Here is a 21,922-nt window from a genome sequence, read left to right on the forward strand (position 1 = left end):
AATCAATGAAACAGGATTCCAGCACTTCATTAACTATACTCTGGATTAGTATTATAACAAAATGTACAACTGCCAAAATCTTGGAGTAGGTAGATGATAATTTCCACGAAAGTAAATTAAGATCCTTAGTCAAAAGTCATAGATGGCTAAATTGTTGGAGATTTGATACGCAAACACGATCCCAAATCGAAGATGTGGAACAAAGTAGGAAAGTCATTAAACCACGGACAAATATAATATCTGATTTCATAGAAATCGAGGAAAAATTAATGTATAAAAGCATAAATTTTCTCAAAAGAGAAAAACTTTTAGAAAGGTTTAAGCCTTTATTTGTACCATTCTCCATTATTATACATAATATATAATAACATCGTTATTTTATTAAGTGTATAATTTGAGAGTCATGGAGTTCATCATCTCAGGATGTGAAGTAATCATATTCATAGGATTAAACTTGTTTATATATTCTACAATTAATATTGTAATTTAAAAAAAAATGAATTTTAAATATACAATTGACTCTTAGTCACGTTACACCACGGGCAAAGGAATGTATTTGAAAGTGAGGACTGTGTTACCTTGCAAAAATCCAAATATCTTAAAAAATAACTTTTATGGATACATTGAACTTAGTCAACAGAGGGAAAGTGAAAGAAGAGAGGCCCCTTCGGTCCCAGTGCTACTGCCTTACACCATTCAATTCATTGCAGAATCTTTTAAACCAAAAATAATCATATATTTTAACTTTTGAGTTATTATCATTAACGCGTTCTATTTATAGATGATCTCTTGTATAAGAACCCACGTGTTAATTAGTGTTCTGAGTCTTCAATCCTTTATCTTATGCCCCTTCAGCTATTTATTTTCTCCGATGTGCGTCATTTACGCATATTAGCATGGATACATGCTTGCATTCTTAGATATGAATCCAAGTAATTTATAAATGTACAAACTACGTTTCCTTTTATGTATTTTCGTAAAATAGAAATTATAATTTTTTTCTGCAAAAATAATTATGATAAAAATTATATATACACACATATGTAATATGTACGTATGAATATTCTCCTTATGACCACACACATAAATTTTGTACATTTTAGTTGTACATTTCAGCCCTCAGGATTAATTTTTTTTTTTTTTTCTTAATATGAGATCAATCTAAAGAATATGTAGCTCTTATTTGAACTCTAGCGATATTGAAAAAGAGAAAAGAAAATATTATTTATGAAATTCTAAACTTTGAAGTGATAATTATTAATATTTAGTCATTTTCAACTCCCCCCCTCCTTCCCTCTGTTCATTTGAATTGGTACACTTTTATGTACTAGGACAAAACGAAGTACTTACAAAATATTATTATATATTTCAGAACAAAAAAGAAACTGTAAAAAAATAAGATCTCTGAGGTGCCTTTTGGTAATTTTGATGGAATGGTCGTTTGTCAATATGTTAAACGATTTAAAAAAAAATCATATTTAAAAGGTAGCAACATTAGTTATTTGATGAAGCCTTTTCTTCTAATTTAAGTGATGCCAATATTTATTTTATTTATTCGACTACAACAGAGTAATTTGAATTTTTGGAGAGAAGTTACACAATAGTTTTCGTCGCTTCTTAAAAATTTATTGTACAATTTTTTTTTACATACAATATCACATAGATGGTTTATGTTCCCTTCATCAATTTTCATCAAATGATAGTTGAAAAATTTAAGTATGCATAAAATTTAAAATAAATCTAATAATATAAAAAAAAAGTTGACATTTAAACTTGATATTATTTTAATCTTGAAATTTATAAATAAAATAAAACAACTTCCTTTCTTAAAAGATGCTCCTAAAATTTATTAGTAATTTAGGGTTAAGGGAGTAATTAAAAAAACAATAAATATTAATTGATTGTAATTTTATCATTCTCTCATGTCTCCTGGTTTTTGCATTTTAATTGCTCCATAATCTTTTTTTTTATTTACAAAAAATTCTCATAAAATATGTCTGTTCTACGTTTTGTCTTTTCGGCATTTTATTTTTCGACATTAGGTCCAAAGACCATTTTCAAGAAGTTTAAATTGAATATTCAAAGATAATTCGACTCACATAGCATCTAACATAAATTGGATTTAGTTTGACGACTTAAGCAACAAATATTTGCTTCTTTCGTAGTACAAATATAATTTTCATGGATGATAGTTGAAGGAAGTTATATTCCGCTATATGTATATTTATTTTTGCTCATTTCAAAGTTCAACACGCCATTCTCAAACTTATTGTTCATTTTTTTGTCCATTTATGTTACAAAAATATATATTTGGTTATGAAAACAACGTCTTGAGGGTTAGTATCATTTGTGTGTAAGTAGTTATTTTATTCTTGCAAATTTTTGTTTTTCCTTTTTATCGTTTTCATTTTCTCATCAAAATTCGAATCTTTTTTTTTTTTTTTCTTACTAGGGAAGAACTTTTCAAAAAGTCTAATAACATATAATATCAGCACAAGAGATAAATTCACCTATTTATTTAAGATCTTCTCCCATCTTTGCCTTGAAAGGTATCATTATGGTAAAAATAGAAGCCATTTTGAATCCCCTCTTCTTGTCTGTCATTAATTCTGATGTTTCTATTTTTACTTTCATATTAAGTCTCCCATGACGTCATTTCCTACCAATTTTCTAAAAAGATCCCCCTTTGTTTTTTTTATACTATTTTCGAACCGATCTTTGGTCTAATCTTAATTGAAAACGATTAAAAAAAGCTTGAAACATCGTCAAATTATTAATCAAAATTTTAGCAGATTTTTGTGTTGATTATTTGATCAAAAATTATAAGTTGTACAGATTTAATAATGCAAAACTAATTGTCGGGATTGAACCATTACAAAACTTCACCCTTTGGACACATTTATGGAACAACTATGGAGGAGAGACAATGTTTTAAAGATTTAAAAAGAAACCCTTAATTTTTTTTTATTAAAATCTTTTGGGTACTGAATGGATAAGGAGTAGATTATCAGAGATATTTTATGAGTAGTATTGGATCGGTCTAAAAGTACATTATATGTTCTAGCTATCATTTATTATTTTCTTCGTATTCAACTATTATTTAATTTCTTAGCTATGAGTGAAGAATCAATATGGATGTAGGACCGAAGTATCAGTCATGAGGAACATTGATGATAAAAACGATTGGACCGACAAATTAAAGGACTGAAAGTGTGGAAAAATAGAATAATTAGATAATCAGACAGAGGACTTAATAAAATTAGTTTATATAACAACGTTTTCACCAACAAAAAAAAAGGACGCCACAACACAGTTACATCACCAAAAAAAATTTATTACCGATTTGATCTTAACACCCTGTATAAATAAATTTATAGTTTTAATTTCTTAAATGTATTTTGGCTCTTCCTTTTCAATCCTCTAGATCACCCAAGGAAACCATCTTATTGTTTTTGTTAAATATAGGAACTTGCTTATACTAACGAAGAATTTCTCCCACCACCACATAGAAATATGTATTTACAACTTCAAAATATATTTGATATATAACCCACGAAACTTTTTTCTTTTGATATTGCTATAAAAAAAACGGATGAATATTTTTCAATAATTTTTTTTTTTATGTGAATGCCTCAACATTTCCGTTAATGATAAAACACCATTTTATTAATATGGCCGCCGTGGTTGGCCTTACAGTAGCCCACTCTGTCGACCCAATTTTTCAATACATTTTCGATTGTGTGAGCTTCAATAGCTGCAATGGCGAATCCAATTTCGTGTTTCAAATAGTCAATCGTCTCTAGATGGTTGGCGTAACATTTATCCTTGACGGTTCCCCACAAAAAAATAGTGCAACGGAGTCAAATCGCAGCTACGAGGTGGCCAGTTGACGTTGCCGTATCGGCTTATGATGCGATTGTCGAAGACAGTGCGCAAAAGATCCACTGTAACGTTGGGTGTGTGGCACGTAGCGCCATTTTGTTGGAACCAAATGACGTCGATGTCTTCCTTTTCCATGTAGGAAACAAAAAATCTTCCGACATGGCTCAATAGCGGTCACCATTGACCGTAACGGCAGCTCCTTGCTCGTTTTTCGTTTCTTCGCTTTCGATTGAGTGCACTGGACAAACACGGAAACGCGTTGTGTTATCCATAAACGAACCAGTTTTGCACACACGCTTCAAAAATTTATCCACAAACTGCCTGTAAGGCGTTTATTTCGACCAACGTAATTTTCTTGCAGTTTCGTTTGAAGACTCTCTATTTTGGAAGTAAGTCTTCGGTATTTGCTAACTTTTTTCGAGCGTAAACTTAACCATTTCGTAAACCGGATACCTTTTACAAAATATTAGACACACTGAGAATGTTACTACTGCTGTCAAACGTCAAAAAAATGGTAGTTTAAAATGCAATCGCTAGATGGGCCACCCGTTATGTACATTATAAAAACTTTAAAAAATTATCATATAAAATGATTGAAATAACATGTACATTATAATATTGGTATAAGTTTTTCCTATTATTATTAATACTTTGTAAAATACGTTAAATATAGGTAAATACACACATTTTTGACCAGTAGCGTTTGTTTGCAAAAATATTAATGCAAACAATCACCTTTCAATGTTGCTTAATGGATTTTAACAAATAATAGTCGTAAAGTGAACAATTCATAATATTTTTTAATCTACGTCATAAGTAAACACTTTTTATTATTCACTAATTTTTTTAAATTTTATATTATTCAAGAATGAAAAAAAAATATATAAGTCGATTAAAAAAACGGAGATTTTTTAAATGATGTACGACTTTAATGCATCCATTTGACAAGGTATCGCTACGAATCAGACAATTATATAATTTCATATTGTGCTGTCCTCCACCTTAGTCTAGATCCAGAGAAAACAAATATATATTTAAACAAATGAGTTCAGTTTATCTTAGTTATAACCACAAGTCCAAAAACTTGAGATTGAGATTAACTTAGTTACTTGGTTTGAAGACCAAGACTGATCATGAGAGCCACATCATTAGAAATACCAATAAACAATTTAATCATATTCCTTCATTGTCCAACATTTTTCAACAATAATGAGTACAGTTGTAAATTCTATGTATTTTCTATTGTGCACTTTGGTTTGTCTTTGTGAACTCGAATATAGTGTTTCTGTTATGACTATTATTTAACTATTGAGGGGTAGAACATCTGGGCATACAGTGTCGTAGTAATAAATAACAACTAGAAACACTGATGATTTGACTCTGAGTTATATGTTTAATTTTTTTTTTTTTTTTACTCAGTGCATAATTGAAGATTGTAATCATAGGTATTCTTGCCTTTATCCTTACAAGCCACAGAGTGGGATTTGTGTTTAATTTCGTCCTCTCATATAATTGCTTGTAGCTAATTTAGTAAAACGACAGCTGCTATTTCTTTTCACAAACTTGAAGTGTTTTAAAATCTACAACTCTACTAATAAGCACAAAACAATCAGTCAATAAATAAAAAGCTAATAAGTGAAAATCCTATATATATAACTTATAGGTATACATGCCACAGCTTACACAAAAATCAACTCCAGTTGCAAAGCTCTAATTGAATCCTCATTTAACTCTTGGCATGAATTTATGTTGTTACTTTGCACGTAATGAAAGAAGGAAGATGTAATTTAAGTCCATCTGTTCCAAAAGCACTGTTGCAAAAATGATAAGAAAAAAAAATCCCCATTACCCCCATAACTTCCCTACAAATATATACCAGGGGTTTGCATGTCCATAATTGTCCAAAATATACAATACAATGCAATAAACCCTCCAGACAAAAATTAAGATAAGAAATGTTTTTTGTTTTTTTTGTTAATATTTGATTTCATTAACCTTTAATTCCTTTTCAATCTTTTCTTAATTTTTAAATTAATTTATTTATATTTATTCTTCTCCTTCAATTTTTAATTGATTCATTAATTAAGAAAATAATAACAAAAAACAGATGAAAGAGATGAAACAAAAGTAATCTTGGATTGATGAAGCATAAAAAATAACTGTTTTTACCTCTGATAATACCAGGTAGAAATACAAATTTACACACTTTTAGAGTTCCAATTCTGAGTGTGTAAGTAACTGATTTAAAAACCCTGGTGCTATATAGTTTCAATTATGAAATATCAGCTATGAACAAACAGGCAATTTTTTAAATTGAGCTAATAATGACATCACCATAGGACAAAGGTCAAAATTTTAATTCGTACAGGTCAAGGTCCAACTGAGATTTTAAAGGTAATTCAAGTAGTCAAAAATACTTTTTATAATGTAAAACCAAAGTTGTGTGAGGATGGGAACATTGAAAATAATAATAAGGATGACAGGAAAGTATTATCATTGTGGATAGCCTGATGAGCATCATTGGGAGAAGTTAACGCTACCACCTTATAGCCCAAATGTTAATTCTCTTAATTAGTCTATCTGGCTGCGTGTTGAGGTAAACTCCTATAGGAACGTGGTAAAAATATGGAGTGAATGAAAGAACTGTTGATAACGCTAGGATAAATTATTCCAGACGGCATCCGTAAGTCATGTATCTCTTTCCATCATAGAATTACTGACATAGTAGCATATGATGATGACATAATTGAATATAGAAAAAACAGACAGTATTCGAAATTTTATTGTATATATTTTATTTAGCAGTCAATTAAAAAATACAAAATGCATTAGATTTAATTTTCACCTGGAACATCCCGTTTCCTTTGCAACAAAAATGTAGATTAGCCCGGTTTGTTTTTCAACTTTTTTCAAATTTTTATGACTGTTGAGATTTAGTAGGAAATTAATCTATCCAAAATTTTATTTACCAAAGATCATTTTCATGTTTAAGGAGCACATGTAGTTCAATATTTGAAAGAAGACACAAGTTATTTACTTTGTCAATAAAGATACCAACTAACTAACTAATCCTAATTTCACATGAATTACTTTAGATATAAATTATTATAAGCTATCAAAGAATTTTTTTTTTTAAACTACTATACGGAGCAAATTTTCCGAACTTTTTTCTGTGTTTATGCTCAATAAGACAATTTAAAAAAAATACTTTTAAATAAGAATTATATTTATACAAATTATTATTTGGAAAAATACAAAAATTGAATTCTCACTATATATATTGACAAAGGAAAGAGTTTTTGGCTTTTCTTCATAATTTTATGTATATAGATGTGCGAGATAGGTAAAGATGGCATTGTACGACAATGCAATTTTGTATAAATAATTTTCATACCATATGACCACTTTTCTGCACTACAACTAATTGAAATTCGAAAAAAGTTGATAATCAAACTTTTCTAATGTGTATATCTGGCAAAATTAAGTAATTCTGCATTATTGTGCTTAAAACAAACAATGAAAACGAAAAAGAAGAAGATTAGTTTACATTTTCTTTTGGCATGACACGTATTTTCCTTTTTAAATGGGTGTTGCATTGAATTGAACTGAATAGAACAGTTTAATATTTGGCACATACATCACACTTTCTCTTTTTTATACAATTTTTTTGGATTTATTTCTTGTTTTTAAACAAATGTTCAGTCTTGGAGAGTAAAATGCATTTGTTGTGTATAATTAGGACTTTGCAGGAGTGTAAATAATATTGTTTAGATCTTATTCTCTTGGGAGAGTTATAAACTGTTCTCTTTAATAGCATTATGAAGATTCAGCGTCATGAGAAATCCATTCACCGATTCAAGAGAGAGATGCCTGCCATATCGTATCACTACCTCAACAGTATTCTCCAACAAGTTCAAAAAAGATGAAACAGTGAAGGGTTGCTCTTCTTTCAAGGATCTTATTGAGTCCTACTTCCATCTTTTTATGAATGTGATAAAGTCATACATGTAACAAAAATCGTGGAAGAGAAAATTAGGAATGCACTTTGAATATAGCTCAAAAGGAAGATGGGTGGCTGGCTATACCACCGACGACTCGGTCTCACCTAAAAGCATATGCAGTCATCACTAAAGCTATGTGTATTTAATATTTAATTCGCACTTTTAGCCTAATTTTACTAAAACATTTTAATAATTGAATTGAAACGTTCTGCATGTCTTAGAAACTTAAAAAGGTAGACACAAATAAGAATGAGGGATCAAGGTTCATTTATTCGTAAAATTATAGGTTTAATCCCTTATAATACATATACTAAACTTGAAACTAATATACTCTTATAAAGAAACGTTGATAAAAATGAGGAAGGTACAAAGATAGATAATTTGTATTGACCCGTTAATCCATATATCATTTTTTCATAAATCTATTACAATATACAATTATAGCTTTTAAAATGTTTTATACCATTTATGCTAGGGTATATAGTGAAAAATGACTTTTCTGTTGAGGGGGATAAAGAAGCGGTAACGCACATAAATGAAAGATAATCAAATATGAGAGGGTATATCAACCATATTTTACTCTTTCTCCGTTGTAGAGAGATAACCCTTTATAAAGCCCTAGGCTGAAATAACTGATTCTACATATAGCCGTTTGTTATAAAGTAATTTATGTTTATATTTATAAAACTCTTAATACATATAATATATAGTTTTATATGAACATGATTTATGTTCATATCATTGATAGGAACTCCATCAAGAGGTTAATGAAGGGTTAGGATCATTCCTTACATTCGATATAGTGTATATAGGAGACTACATTCAATTACAGCAATAATATATTTTTTTTTCTTCAAATTTCAATAGTAAACTTGTGTTTGTGAATTGCTGAATAAATATATACACTGTGTATTACTTTGCTGATAATCGAAAATAACCTATCATAATGATTATCTAAATGTTCAATGAGATAATTTCGTGGACTTTAAGAGGGCATACTTATAGGAAAGAATACATTAGCAAGTATGTGTAGCAACTTTATTTAGATATGTGCATAAGGTATATATAACTCTTATTTCCCACATAATAGAACGAACAAAATATTGCTTTATTCATGCAAATATTTTATAAATATTTTCTTTGTGAGTTCTCCAATTGACCTTCAATATAATATGTATCTATAGAAGCATTTTCCTTCTTATTGGTTTAGAACATTCTCTTTTTGCCTGAAAATATTTAATACACACTTTTGAAGGATTCAGATGCTACAATAGCAACAGCTGAGAAGTCCATTCTTTCAAAGTCTTTTTTTTTTTTTTGTAGTATTGGAAAGAGGGTAAATTATAGAGTTAACCTTCTATAAAAATAAATATATATATATATAACAAGTTTGATAGCTCTTGCCAATTTAAATTTATATTTCGGAAATTAAAATATCAGATATTTTTAAAGGCAGTACAAACATCCTAAATGGAACCGCTTTGAGGTAGAACTACAAAAGGGATCTTCCCATTTACAAACTTTTAGGATGTAATAAATAATCCAAATCCTCTTATGCTTATCTAAAGTGATTTTATATTTCATTTTTTCCCTTCCTTTTGTAAAATAAAGACAAGAGACTTGAATACTGCACTTATATAAATATACGATACTGACTCATGTGAGCGTTGAAGTCACTTTTCATCAAACCTCTTTTTCTACTATTTTCTTTATCATTTCCTCTTGGATTGTTTTAGGTCCTATAGAATTCACCAATGAAAAACCATTTGAGTTTTTCCTCCTTCAGGATTTCCATAAAAGTAATGAATTCATTACATTTCTTCTAGGGTAGGATTTGATATATATTTAATTATTTTATAAATCATATGCAGCACTTGGCTTAATATAACAAACAATATGTGCTTGTCTCACATTATCATGGACCATTTATTACAATTAATCAATATAATGTACCCTGAAATATTATATACAATTGTTTCAATTTTATTTTGCAGTTAAATAATATTTTGTATATATAAATAGGTCCGTTCTATTTTATGATACATTTCAAATCACATAAATTATTATTTATCATCTGAGCGGGGCAAAAAACCTGGATAATATATCAACAGTAAGACCTTAATTACAAGCTTCATTGTTGAAAAAAGATATTCATCAAACATGAATCATTATGCCGAAAAATTATATGTACAACCATAGCTCAATCATAAAAAATGGCAGATTTAAAGCCTTTTACAATGATTTTTGTATACAAAAAATCCCATTAATTTTATGTAGTTTATCTTGCTATAGTAACACCGTTTATGGCTTAATGAAGAATTTAAATCCATGTGGTAATTAAGGCATAAGGAGGGCCTTTTTGTTTTAAAGTCGACATACCCTTTAATTTGATTTATTGAGGTAGAAAAAGGTATGAGGAGCCTTGGAGGCATGAGTTCCCTTTGTTTGGATTTTTGTAAATACAACATTCTGTTTCTTACTAAAAACAAAATATAACAATACGTTAATGTTGTACAATGTATATTTAAGTAAATCTTATGATTTATGCAAAATAAACTATAGGGTTTTGTGTTGTTTTTGCAATAAGCGTATGTTGACTATATAATTTTTCAAGCTATGTTATGCTTTGTAAGCAAAAGTATTACTGTTATTAATTATAATGTTTATTAATATGAACAGATATAAATAAATAACGACATGGAAAAGTTGAATTTACATGATGGATCGCGAAATCGTGTCAGAATAAATTTTGCAAGCTTTACATTTAAACGCAAAATATGAATTTATTTGGTTGTCAAAAATTAGAAAGGAAAATTGTTTGTAAACATAGGTATAGATAAGTCAAAAACAATTTCTCTATTAGACCAGTGTTTCTCAATTTTATACATTTAAAATGCAATAGATGAATTTAAATTCTTATTTACATATAGAAAAATAAGTTTTCAACGTAGTTAGTTATTTTCTTTGGTCCACAGCAATCAATCAAGTGTCAAAACAATGACCACAGGGTCAGTTTTTATCCACATTAAGTTTGCTACAAGAATACATTGTCCACGAAGGATTGAAGAGGGTAACATGTATACATATCCATATCTAACTATGGGATTACCATAATTTCTATCTTTCAATGTAATAACAAAGTAAAATCTGGGAAGAGAAAAAAAGTTGCATACGTCATGAGGACAAATTTTAAAGTAAAATTTATATGGTGTCTCAAAAGTGACATCTTGCGAGGAAATAAGTTTCTACGTATAAAAGAAAAACAACTCTTAAACTTACATTCTCGTTTTGACATTTTGTTTTATAGAATGTAGACAGAGTTTGGGAAACACTGCTCAAGGTAATGCATAATTACATATGCAATGTAATAAATCATATATCATGTTAGATAAAAAATGTTATATGATTAATAGTTTAATCAAATGAAGGGTTGCGTTATTTATAAATCGTGGACTTTGAGCCAAAATACCACAAGTACATTTTATGTCTATATAAATGAATAAAACAAATTTTTGATCCTTTATTTTGGATATATAATTGAAATATTCAGTATCCATTGAAAATTCTACATTACGAAAAAAAGATATATATTTAGTAATAAGTATCTTGATTTTGAAATTTCTAATACGACAATGTCTCAAAATTATTATCAAGCACTATTGCCGTAACACTCTGAGACTACAATATGTACACTTTTATTAAAAATAAATGCCTACTAATAATGTTAATAACTATGACATTTAGCAATAATTGTTTTTTTCCCATTCTTGTTCTTTTTTTGTTTGCTTGAAATAGTGATTGTGTAAATTACTGCAAAAAAGCATGTCGACATACCTAATGACTTTGTTTACTTACTTTTTTGTCATCTTATAAGGTATTGCGTATCATACGCATTGCTAATTAATATAAGTACATATTTTTTGCATAGGTAAGTAGAATTATTTTCCGTACTTTTACGCCTGGAAATTATGCAAGTCATAGAAAGCTTATTCATGCTTTGTTGGAATTACCTCACAGTGAGAGTTCTAGGCATGATTTGTTTGTTTTTTCACAATTATTTTTATTTGTGTAACTTTGAAAAAAAATAATTGGGAACTTGTCCTGAATAATTAACTTTCCATTACTTTTATTTTGCATTGAACTGCATGGCTTCTTCATGAACTTTAAACCCAAGGGCGTAGTCATATGTTCTTTCAGTCATGAAATGACACTTTTCGCAAAATGACAAACTGTTTCCCCATATTAATAAGAGTGATTAACATAAAAAAATGAAGAATTTATCAGTAACTTAAGTTAATTTATAAGTAAGGGAGTCCATTACTTTTAATACCTGGGAATTGATAATCTAAAATAGTATGGAGGAATATTATAATTTCTAAACTGCAGATAATAGATTATTTATACATAAATCTAATTTAATCAAACAAGACATGCGAGGGTGATCTGAAAAGTTTTCGACCTCTACATGAAGATGGTAGCATTTGTTAACAAAATCTAGTCACATTCATCTAGCATTTGTTGACAGTTACTTACCAAAGTTTCAGCTAATTTGAGTTGAGAAAACTTGGATACACTATTATACGGCTGAAAAAAAAAAACACATTCCAAACATTGGACTGTAAATATTTTGGAAGAGTCAATCCCCTTCATTGTACAAAGAAGGGTGTAGAGTTACAACGAGACATTGTTGAAAAATCAAAATTTAGTAAAGATATTTTGTATCTTTGTTAGGTCGGAAACTTTTCAGACTACTCTCTTATTTTTTAAATAACAAGACATATCTTATTCAATCTCTCGTTTTCCTATACACCGTTGGAGTAGATGAATCATACGAGCACATAAAATAATTAATTGACACTTTTATTAAATTACTTTTTTATTATTATTTTATTACTTTTAATTATTTAATTTCCTGAATTTGATAATAACTCAGAAACCTATGAAGTACCTTCCCCAATCAGTTTTATCCAAGAAATATACTACCCATATCTAGAAAAACAATGAGTGTATCTGTAAAATTTTAAGTTTTTGGCAAGAGTTAAATAATTCTTGGGGAGTTTAATTATTTCGATAAATATTTTTCAAAAATTAATTATTGGAAATAATTAGAGATTATTGGAATTTTTTGACTCGTGAAAAAATACATCTAAATGGTATTCTCCCTGCTAGTCTTAAACTCAAACTTAATATTATGAGTTTTAAGAACCACAATTGAAATCATTACTTAAATAATATTACCTGTACTATCCTTGGACCTCTTCAATATAAGAATACATCAATTTGACGAGTAACCCATTACAAATGAAGGATAGGTTTTAATTCTTATACGTATGTTTTTGGCTCTTCTGTAGGATTTGATTAATGTCAAATAAAATATTTAGCCAAACATGGGCAGTATATGAGAAATTAAGGAATTACATAAGAGTTGGATCAATATCTTCGTACAGACACGATAATATACTTTAAGGATATTTCAGTTTTTGTGGTGGATGAAAGCATTCAATGAAAAAAAAAAAGATTTGATTTTGGGTTTTATTAATATTTTTTTTTAAATGAAAGAGTTTGAGATATATAATGAAAATTACAAAATGAATCTTTAATTTTTAGATAATGCTAATATATTATTCAAAGTATAGGGCTACTTTAGAAATCCAAACTACGTATAGTTATAAAAAAATGGTTTCTAGTAAATGAATATTATAAAACCAATTATAAAATAGTAGAAGATGTTTCAATTTATTTGTTGACTAATGGAAATCGGAGTAAAATTTGATCTGTATGTTGCAACTCGAAAAGAGAAGAAAAAATCTTCACCAATACCCAAGATCCCCTTCTAATAAATTACAATATGATATTTTGTATAGTATTTCGACATTCCTCACTTTCCCTTCCTACGTAATTTTATGTAGATACATGTGAGACCCACAATATGTGCTTGTATGCATGATATCAATTTCACTCATCATTTACCAGATGCGTCTACATATATAGAAGCAAAATAATAAAATCTAACATTCAATTTTATGTCTTTTTTCTATTTTGCAAATCTCATTAACCTTTTCCCTATATTTCGATTATGATTATTAGAAGGCAAAAAGATTGAAAATCAAACGTCAAAAGTCATCAATTCACAATCAGCAACAAAATGTATTTTTTTATCTTCTAATGTAAAAATGATTTTATTTTTGATTCGTCTTCTAATCCCCTGTTTAATTAAAAAATATTAATATGATATAGGGTTGGGATTTTAAATCCGGAACGAGTTTAGACCTCAATATCTTGACAAAACTGTAATTTATATTTATAAAAGTGTGTTCATCATATTTATCTGACACAACTGTATTTAAAAAAAATCCAAATATGAATTAAACTGGAACTGAATCCCTTAAACTACTATGTGTGCGGCGTCTTGGAGGGACAGAAAGTCCAACAAACGTGCATATAAAATTGTTGACTGCTTGTGGGCTTCCATTCTCGAAGAAGTTCCATCATTGGCTGGTCCAGATTCAACACCAGAGTCGAAGTGGTTGGTTTGAAGGATTGACAACTCTATGAACCTCCTCATATAATAGCAAAATATCTGTTAATTACTGAATTAATTTGGGAAAATAAATTGTATATTATCCTCAAATGTTCAAAAACTCTGTAGATTATACTATAGTTGAATGACCAACTCGGAGTTAAACAAAGGATTATAAATCAAATAAAAGTTTTAAACTATGAGTAATCGTTCTGGGTATCTCACCCCATTTCAGAAATTTGAATATTAAGCCAATAATTGACAGAAATTTACCTTTGAAATTTGGAATGCTCCGTACACGTTTCAATTTTGTATTCGTAAATTGTACAAGTTATAATTTGCACTTATCATGATACAAAATTTAATTAGAACATCAATTATTTTAATAACTAACTATGAATTGATGTAATACTTTATAATATATTGTAATTATAATCTAAAATGTTAAACATGAACCTTTTAAAAATTTCAAGTGAACAACAATAATTTACTTTTTCATTTTAAATTGACTCTTTCAATTCTACAACTTGTACAATATTCGTTAATGTACACAGCATATATGTGGATTGTTACCATAAAACAAAGCTAGAATAATTACTCCCACAATTAAGTTTGGATTACATTTGCCTTTATTGCCAAATTGTTGCACATTTCTATCAACAAGTTATTATGATTAATTCTTTGAATGCACCGTCAATTGCACTTACATTTAAAGTAACAAAAACTCATTACTAAAATGAATTAGTTATTTATGTTTGTTATATTTTACTTGGAAAAAACATATCAAAGACAAATTTAGTCTCCTAAATCAATTGAAAGTTTTAAAATATAGTTTACATGATTGAATATGAGTTCAATTACTAAGCCAATTATTGATCAAAATATGTCTGAGAAATATCTAGCTGTATCCATGTATATATATATATAGTTTGCTACTTATGTTTATAAGAAACAATGAGTTGTAAGCTCTATATGTTGTATCCATTTGATAGCTTAGTATTTACAAATATTAACTTTACAATAAAATTTTGTTATTTATACGTGATTTGAGTATTTTATAGTGATTTTAAATAGTATTTCCAGTAAAAAGTGGAATCATTTTTTAAAACTTTTGACGTAGGTTATCATCGCTTCACGTTATCAATAACTTAAAGCCTTAAATGTAGATCATGAAGTATCCTACAAAACAATAGGAGAATTGAATATCGAATTCAAGCGAAGTGGGAGTTGGCTCCTTGACTACTTTCGTGAAGGTAGTCTAAATCGTTTGTTGTACCAGAATTCATCAATTTTGTGCATTAGCTAATAAAACGAGATCTTTTTGTGACTTACTGGGAGATCAAGGCCTGAATTATATAAGTATATCATGATATAACTATATGGGACAATTCGCCTTTTCTTGATTTTTGTTCCAGATTCTTTTAATTTTGCTCATAACATTTTTGGTAAATGACAATTGAAAAAAATCGCCTTGTGATATTCCATCCTTTAAATATTCTTCCAAAAGTAAATGTATTTGTTCATAATTATCTGTATAAATTGAAAACAGATCAACCCACACATTTTGTAGAAAAAAAAAAAAAAAAAAAGACAACCATAATAATTGGATCATAATTTCTTCAATTCTTATCAATTAGAGAACATCTTTGTCTGGTTAATAGGTAAATGGCTCACTCCAAACGAGTTCATTTTTAAAGATTAATCTTAACTCACACAAATATTTTTTAAAAACAAAATAATTTATTGAATAATTGGGGTATTAGATAAATTATAAACCATAAATTGACTTAAAATGCTCAGTGACTTTTACCAATGGCCTGCTTACTTAAGAGGTATGTGCATTGTACATAGATAAAAGAGCAAAAACGTTACTTCATTATCATTTAGAAACACTTTATAATGAAAGGAAATGGATGAGTCTGCAGGTAAGTAAAAATATCTATAGAACAAAGGTGATTAATTAGTTTTTCCTTGTTTTGTTTTTTTTTGTATAGAGAGAATTAAAAGTCACGAATCTTTGTGAATTTCTAGTGTATCAGTTATTTGATGAAACAAGACGAGTTTGACCCCTTTTTGTCCTGCTTCGTTTTCCCTTAATCTCTCCTTCTTCCTTTGACACCGCCGCTCCATTTTACGAAGAATTCTTACTTCCATTCAATTGAATTGTACGTAGAATGTACTCTCTGAAAAACTTGACACAACCTCTCCCTACATACAAGGTCGCGCAATACAATTGGAACAAACTTTGACATCATCAGGATCCAGCATGAATACACCACCGACAAGTTTTTCCCCTGCTCATACAAGAGGTTAGGTAACTAACAAAAGAGTTTTGCGTTTGTTTTCATTTTCAGTCAGCTGTCGAGATAGAGAAACACAAACACTCATTAAATAGTGATTTGCTTATTTAAAAACTCTTTAAATGCAAATAACTGCAGAATTGATTATGGTAAAGGGCTGTAATTGATGCCAACTGATTTCCCGTTCTTAAAGAATTTCAAATTAGTGTAGTTGGTCTAGAAGTGATGACTGGAATCAACTTTAGGACAGTTTATAGAAAATTAAATTTTGTCTTTATGAAATAAAATGGTTACGATCGTTTTTACTTCATAAATTATTACACATGCACATATTGACATGTGGAAATAAGATAAACTGTCAGTAATACCAACGGTTTGAAAACGGCCTAATATAGTTTTGAAATCATGAATTCTTTTCATTAAGCGCCTATTCCTCTAAAAAGTGCACCACAGAGAAAAATGGATAGGTAAGCTAAATAATCTTTTATTTTCAAGACATACTAATGCTAAAACCATAATTTGACTCTAAAATCAATAATACCAACACTGGGACCGTTTATGCAAGAGATAAATTTTTCTTCAATTTTAAAATGGTTTTTACGTAAGACAACTGATAACTTTTGATTTTATATTGGAAATTCATATATTATGCTATACAAAAATAGTCATAATGCATTTTTTCAGGATCTGGATGAGGTCATAGACTCTTCAATATGTAGTGCACGATTCTGTATATGTAGGAGACGGGGATAGTTACCGTAAGAGATAAGTTGTCGTACTTCAATTTCTAAGAGCTGTGCACCAATACTTCCGTGGAATAACTACCTCCTTAATGTTGCATAAACTACAAGTCCTTGAGAGTGATGAATTGACCCAATCCGAGGCTGTGAAACAATTTTTCCGCCACGTAGTAATTGGCATTTTATAAATGCTACTTTTATTTTCTTATAAAACGCAAGTGTTAGCTTAAATTCTTTTTTTAATTTATCAAATTATAATAATTTATGGTTTATTTAAGAGTTAAATATAGCTCATCGATGAAGTACTCAGTGAGATATTAGTATTTGAAGTCTAAGAGCCATCAAGTCCGCTCTCCCTTATATATGAGTACATACATACAGCTCGTACCTTGTGTTGTACCGTTATCGTCTTGTCAAATGAATATATGTACAAATGTCTAATCATATTCCTCGTTAAAAAAGTCATAACTTTGACTAAGTACGTTTCTACACAGATATGTAAAAGTATATAACTTTTTCTTTTTTGAGGAAAAAGGTACCGATGAATGATTGAAGAAATCTCAGCAGGACGTCAAAAGCCTTTTTTTATTCTTCCTCATCTGTCTTTGGCTTTATAGGTAGTACTTATTGTATATGAGTATGTATACATAAGAATATTTCATACTTACAGAGATCTTTGACAGAAATGTCTTAGGAACAGAACCTTGGAACTTTGAATCGTGAAATCATGATAGCTCCATTTCTAATATTTAGAAATATACAAAGTACTTTCCTTCATTATTTAGAAAACAATCACGAATATGTACAATTACTTTTGATGGCTATTGGTCTATCAACTCTAGCAAAGGTGAGGACTCGAGTCTTTCATTGAATTAATAGTAACTTGACTTGCCAAAACTGTTGAAGGACTAGAGCCAATGCACTTGCGAAGTTTTGAAATATATCTATTTGACATTGTAATTTTCATAATTTGCAAGTTTGTTGAATAGTAAAATCTCATATCTCTATATACGACCTTAATTAAATTAGTGCCGAATATTTCTCATTCGTTTCTTAAGTTATGGTTGAGTTTTTTGCCAATAGGGAAAGGCGCAAAAAAGAGCATTATGAAGTTAGATTCTTGTTGGCAACAAGTAATGGAACAGAACAAGGCATACTTTGATTAAATCAGATGATTGGAACACTTATTTTAAATCATTGAAATAAAGCGAAACATACAAAATTACTTTTTCTCCAACCTTTAACATTAAAAATGAGATATGATTAGCCTATTTAAATATATTTTTTTGATCTTCCTTGTTCTATAATTTATAATTATTATTAATTATAAAGTTCAAATAAATAGCAGTGACAAGTGATGATGCCAAGAGAAGTCCGATACATCACTAATAACTACGTCCTTAAGTTACGTTTGTATGGTTGTTAGATGATTGAATGTTTGGTTACTATTTATTGTATGTATTAGGGGGTAAAACGGCTATGATTTAGTGGGAAGATTGCTGGGGAAGTAAAAATCAGTCTGGTAAAATGAGAAGGGTATTCGCTCAATGGTAAATGACGGGAGTAGACCCCTACGGGGATAAGAGTCCTAAAACCATTTAAATGATTTAGACCAGAGTTTTAAAATTTTTTGAGTGCTAGACAAAATCAAATGAAGAGATCCTCTCGTGTGCCACACTATTGAAACATTGGATTTGATTTCAATTGGACAGTATTTAATATAAACATAATAAAAGTAATTGACGATTAATATTTTTATTTAGACATTTTATTACTATTATGAATATAATTTCCTTATGAATTATGAGCTATTTTTTGAAAGTTTGCTTCCGGATGGATTGTGACAACTCTCATTATCGGATCTAAGAACTCAAAATTGAGTTTAGTACGATATTTATTTCTCATTAAATTAATCACAGAGAAAATAGACTTGCTTCCTTAAAAAGTGTAATTATAGGATCAAACCAAGGAACACTGAAATCGGTCGTAGGATTAATTTTACTTGTAAATAATTTAGTGTGAGGTATGTTGGCTAGCGGATCTCCTGTTCAAAATTTCTAATCTAAATATACTCCTTATAATTTCTTGTTACCAATTTGGGTTTATAACACTTTTGTTTGCGATAATAAATGGACTGATATTGAAAAATCAGAATATTTCCTTCCATAAATTTAATTTCAAAATATTTTAATTTACTTGGCTTCTAAGGCAATGAGTATCTATAACTTTACTCATGTAGTTGGTATATTCTTACGAGAAAATAAATTCCGTAGTATAAAGTACTTTTTGGCCAACAATACATGAATAAAATCCTAAACTGTTACTTATTCTTGGTCGTAACTTTTCTACAAAAAATTTTTTTTTTTTTTTAAAAACTTTGAATTTGTGTTTAAAAAACAACATTTTGGTCGTAAATCTTTATTTTTTTTTGTTTGTATATAATTCCATTATCCGCATACACACTATATGTCTTTCATGAAACTGGACACTAAAAATAAGACATTTCCGATGAAAAGAGGACGGTTTGTTAGCTTATTCTAAATACTCCTTCGATACCTCCATTTGAATTTAAACAGAGTTCTAATGTATCCAATTTATATTATTACAAGTGTTGTGGCAGTCCTTATTTAGGACTGAGGGCCATGGCTCAATCCAGTCCCCCTTGTTGATCCAAAATATAATATTTCATAATAATGAAAATATGAATCTTTTTTTTGCAGGATATGTGCAATGCTTTTAATACATAATATATTATATATCTTACTATGGCTTAATAAAACATCGACAATTTTAGGGAAAATTCCAAGTACTGATTGTCCTATGAATTGGTAATAAGGACCTTTGGTCTAAAAGACCCATGGGATTATCTTAGGAATGAGCTGGACATAGTAAATAAGAATTCATACAACAATATTTATAACAATAAAGTATATGGACGTAGTTCATCATTCTCTAAAAAGAAAGAGTTTATGTATATGGCTTAAGCATGTGTTGCTTATGACCAGGCCTGTGAGTACGCGCGCGTGTGTATGTGTGTGTGGGGGGGGGGGGTATATTACACCCTTCCCCCTTAATAGTATATTTTCAAATTTATCGAGAAAACCACACTTTTTTGGCACATATTTGAAATGAACACTATTCAGAAAAAAACGATATTTGTCAAATTTTGTAAAAAAGATTTTTGACAAAAAAATTTCTACGATCAAAATTGTCAAATATACCTAGTGAAGGCCCTGTTTATGCCTCCTCTAAATGGGCTACTTCAGTTATGATGACGTTACTTGAAACTGTTTTTAACTATTAATAATAACATTAATTTTTTTTTATATCAAGACATGTGTAATGCATTTTTTGAAAGGATTTATTGAGTGGATTGAACTTAACTCTTTCACCTCTTTTTGAATAGAATATGATTATTAAACATTGTATTGAACCTAATAATACTAACAAAATGAAGTACATTATATTTTCGTGCTCCTCTTGTTCACTATTCATCTTCTTTTTGACTTTTACCCATTCTCCCACGACCTCAAGGGCATCAAATATAAGAAAAATGAAAAACAGAAAGATGAACACTTAACTAGTAAATACCTATCTCTATGATTTCATGATTTCGTTCTATTGTAACTGTAGTTTGATGAAGAGTTAATATTTCATATTTCAACTCTTTGATTATGATAAATATTCTTCATATATACATATATATATATATGAAGAACAAATGGTTGTGGTAATGAACATCCGAGCATTAGTGTTGTTCGTTTGTAAACGAATATGCTTTACTTTAACTTAAAAACTACAGTTGGTACTCGGTAGAGCGCAAAACCTTGCCTCAAATTAAATTTGGTGTCTCAAATTGTTCCACATAATAGTCGATTATGCATTTTGTACGGTTTGTATTATCTTGGCCATAACCTTTGACTTTGACCTCTCAAAATTCAATAACCTTCTACTCTAATCATTGATAATGTTTGTGCCAAATCTGATCAACATTGATCTGTAACTTTTGCTGTAGACCTGATGATTAACAAACTAACTAAGAAATACTATAAACTACTATGTAAAAATTACCAAATCAATTTACATACTACAAATGACGTCGTTATATTTATTGTATCATGCAACCTTTCATTCAAAAAGAATGAAAAATAAGGTACCAAATCCGTTTTTAGTCAGGCAAATAAGTCGATCATACCAATCATTACTTAAATATATTAATTCTTCAGAATATTAAAAGAAATTAAATATCTATATTTATAATGATTAAAATTCTGCGTAGTATATTATTTTATTAGGTACTTTAATATAAAATATTGCTGAGCAATATTTTATATTAAAGCGTAGCTCTACATTTGTATATAATAGAAAAAATTCTTCATATTAATTAAAAAATTGCCAATATATTATATGATAATAAAACAAGGGATCAACAATAAATGAAACTTTGGAAATGGAGCTTACGTATGTTAGAACTTATTG

This window comes from Lepeophtheirus salmonis, chromosome 13 (genome assembly GCF_016086655.4).
Source record: "Lepeophtheirus salmonis chromosome 13, UVic_Lsal_1.4, whole genome shotgun sequence".
Taxonomy (NCBI): domain Eukaryota; kingdom Metazoa; phylum Arthropoda; class Copepoda; order Siphonostomatoida; family Caligidae; genus Lepeophtheirus; species Lepeophtheirus salmonis.